Raw genomic sequence first — 3,985 nt, forward strand, 5'->3', positions numbered from 1 at the left:
AAAACCCTGAACCTGGGTGATGTTGGGGACCTCTGACACACTCCCTTATTTAAAACCCTTCTTGGACTTCCCACTGCTCTTAAAAATAAGACCAAGTGCCTTCCAGAGGCCCACGCCTATTCTGCATGCTATGGCCTCCGCCTGCCCATCTGACCTCACTTTCACCACCCTCTCTGCTGGGCCACAATGTACTCAGCCCTCTGTAAGCAACACGTTCCTTCAACCACAGGGCCTTTGCAATTTTCCCTTGCCTAAAACTCCAGCCCCTCTTCCACTGTGTCATGTGTCTTCTTTAACCCGCTTCAGGCCCTAGCCAGTTTGGCTCAGTGGATAGAGCATCGTCCCATGGACTGCAGGGTCCAGGTTCGATTCCAGTCAAGGGCATCAACCTCAGCTGTAGGTCCCATCCCCGACCATGTGGGAGGCAACCAATCGACGTCTCTCACATCGATGTTTCTCTCTCTCTCTCTCTCTTTCTCTCTCTCTCTCTGTCTCTCCCCCTCCTTTCCACTCTCTAAAAATCAATGGAAAAATATCCTCAGGTGAGGATTAACAACAACAACAAAAGAATAACCCCCTTCGGGAGGTCTCTCTCAAGAATCCCAGCTCCAGACCAGCTACCACCCCCGTTGCACTCACAAAGGGTCCCTCTCTCCGCCCCTGTGGAGTCAGGTCCAGCAGTTTCTGTGACTGTTGGAGTCTGTCATCCCCATCAGGGCAGAGACCAGGTGGGTTCCTGCTCAGGTATGATCCTCTGTGGCTAGAGGACTGCAGGTTCCCACTACAACTACCTGGAGGGTCCCAGCAGCAAGCTCACCACCCCTGGGCCCTCACCCCCCCGCCCCCCCAGCCTCTGGGCATCTGTGTTCTGAGGGATGCCTATTTTTAAAATCAGGGAAGTCTTTAAATAAGCGTAACAGTTTTTCCTTCTCTAGGGTGGGGAGGAAGTTTGAGGTTCACGGAAACCACCACCTGTGACGGCTGACCAGTTTGGGGGAGGGGCCACTGGCAGCCCAGGTGCCTCCCCGCCACACCCCCTCCGAGCCTAGCGCTGCAACATTTCTCTCCTTTTCCATTGGGGTTAGGACCCCTCCTTTCTTGATAAGCGTCTGTCAACCCAGCAAGATGATCAAGAGGCTGGTGATAATACCTACAGTAGTGGAAATCGTAGTGATTACAACTAGAGTACCTGCCATTTCTGAGTTCCGTGCAAAGCCCTTTATAACACACTGCAAACACTCCATGAAGTGGGGGCGTGAACCTCCATTTACAGATGTGGAAACTGGGAACAGAGAGGCCAAGCAACCTGCCCTAGGGTCACACAGCTGGTGAGAAACACCTTGTTTTCTGACCCAGGTTGCCTGGCTCAGAGCCCCTCCTTTTGTTTACAAAAGTATAGAAAGAAAACGAAAGCACAGAAAGAAAAAATATGCAGTGATCCAGATAGAAATGAAGACTTATCGGGAGTGCGAATGAGTCATCGGGGTGACTCTATCCCCCAACGTGTTAGCAATGCTTTGGCCAGGACAGAGTTCAGGGCACCCATCTTCCCTGCCTCACAGTCTAACCTGTGGCTCTCAGTCCTGGCTGCACATTGGAAACAGAAGCTTTAAAGAACTCCGATGCCTGGGCCCCATGCCCCAAGATTGTGATTCAGTCGGTCTGGGGATGGCCTAGGGGTTGAGATCTCCCCTGCGCAGCCCAGGCAGACAACTAGCACCACAAATGAACCCAGAGCCTCCAGAAGCCTCGTGAGAAATGAGCCAAAGGGTTACAGGCTTTCTAAGCACCCCTGGCTCCCAGGTTCCCAAGAGGTGGCTGGTGACACACAATCATCTGAGATGAGGATAGGTCCGCTGATGGGCTGCAAACCCAGCTTATACTCATGATCAAATCCCCAGCCCCTCCACCCCCCCACCCCGGCCCCGTGAGTTTAAGTGTTCTTTGTAGTTGGGCACCCTGCCAAGTGCTTTCCATGCACAATCTTATTTCATTCTCACCACAGCTCTAGCAGGGAGTTATTGTTCCCACTTTACAGAACAGGAAAACTGAGGCTTGGAGAGATGGGAAGGGGCAGAGAGGGACTCTGAGCCCCCCTCAGCAGAGCTGGGCTACAGCAAACCAGGTCTGAGTCACGGCTAAAAACCCCACCAGTCTCTCCTACAACACAGTTTTCCTCTCAAAAACAAGGAGAACTGAAAAAATTACAGAGCTCCTAAAAGCAATCCTATTAAAAGGTTTTAAAAAACACAATGAACTCCATAAGATACTGAAAGGAACTGTTCTTTGAATCAGTTAAGAGGCTTATTTGCTGCAAGTGGCCCTGGTCCAATCTTCCCAGCCCCCCACCATGCCGCAGGGCCAGGCTCTCAAATGGCCCATGTGACGACACACAAGCTTCTGACCCCCGAGGTCCCCCAGATGTGTCCTTGGTTCTGCATTCCAACCCTCTGCTTCCCCTGCTGTGTCTGTGGCTTAACACCCACCTCACCCCTGTGACATGTCCTGGAAGCTTCCTAGCTTCATTCAGGCCCCAACTCACCTAGACTCCCACCCCCAGCTTTACCTGCTATCATTCACCCCAATGAGCAGACCTTTCCCTTAGATCAGCGTTTCTCAACCTGTGGGTCTCGACCCCTTTGGGGTCGAACGACCCTTTCACAGGGGTCGCCTAAGACCATCGGAAAACACATATATAATTACATATTGTTTTGTGATTAATCACTATGCTTTAATTATGTCAATTTGTAACAATGAAAATACATCCTGCATATCAGATATTTACATTACGATTCATAACAGTAGCAAAATTACAGTTATGAAGTAGCAACGAAAATAATTTTATGGTTGGGGGTCACCACAACATGAGGAACTATATTAAAGGGTCGCGGCATTAGGAAGGTTGAGAACCACTGCTCCAGATACAGCCTCACCAACAGTTTGCACGTTTTTGAGGTTAAGGTGGTTTCTAAAACTCTTATGCCATCTGGCTGGTTGGGAAATCCTTCCACCCAAAGGCTGTCTTCTCTGGCAGGAGGTTTGAACTGTGACTTGAGACCAAGAGCTTTTCTTTTCCCTCCTTTTAAAAAAATTATTATTTTTATTTTTATTTTTTTTGCCACATATTGCCATTGTTAGTGACAGATTTCTGGTTCATTTCTTCCAGGCATAAATTTAGTGCTCTTTCAGTCTTCATTAAAGAGTGATCAGGGGACCCTTTCCCCCTCCCCATGTGGGAGTCTGTACTTGTTCTTCAATAAATTTCCACCTTTGCTTATACAAAAAAAAAAAAAAAGAGTTATCACATGAACTTTGCTGTCACTGGAGTAGTTACAGGAGAACTTGATGACTTGCTTCACAAATGTGTTGAATTTTGATTGCATGTGTGGATTTCCTGAGGTCGTATTTATGTGCCACATGGACGCGGGCATACCACCCTCCGTAAGTCAGCTCGTTGTTTCCAGCATGGAGAGGGATTGCGGTAAATGTGGTTAGAATGCCGTCAGATGGTACTGTTAGGCATCTTAAAACACTTACAGCGGTTCTCAACCTGTGGGTCGCGACCCCTTTGGCGGTCGAACGACCCTTTCACAGGGGTCGCCTAAGACCATCCTGCATATCAGATATTTACATTACGATTCATAACAGTAGCAACATTACAGTTATGAAGTAGCAACGAAAATAATTTTATGGTTGGGTCACAACATGAGGAACTGTATTCAAAGGGCCAGAAGGTTGAGAACCACTGCCTAGAATCTTGTTTTAAAAACCGAACACTAGAATCACAGTCAGCTTCACAAGATACACACACTGAAAGGCCCAGAACTGGTGCCAAGAGAGCATAGTCCAGCCCACCATCTCACCCCCGCCACGAACGGTGGCGGCGACCTCTGCCCTGTTTAATGAGTAGGCTGAGTTTACATTAAATGTCTACGATCTCGTTGAAATCTCACAACAAAGCTATCCCAATTGTTACAGATTCGGC

General features: G+C 48.7%; 1 protein-coding gene across 5 annotated transcripts in view; it reads right to left on the bottom strand.

Annotated features, from left to right (window-relative positions):
* The window catches only part of HVCN1 (hydrogen voltage gated channel 1), a 27,724-nt gene that overhangs the window by 17,549 nt on the left and 6,190 nt on the right, over positions 1 to 3,985 (bottom strand). The window lies entirely within an intron of this gene.

Source organism: Myotis lucifugus, unplaced genomic scaffold (genome assembly GCF_000147115.1).
Source record: "Myotis lucifugus unplaced genomic scaffold, Myoluc2.0 scaffold_256, whole genome shotgun sequence".
NCBI classification, from domain to species: Eukaryota; Metazoa; Chordata; class Mammalia; order Chiroptera; family Vespertilionidae; genus Myotis; species Myotis lucifugus.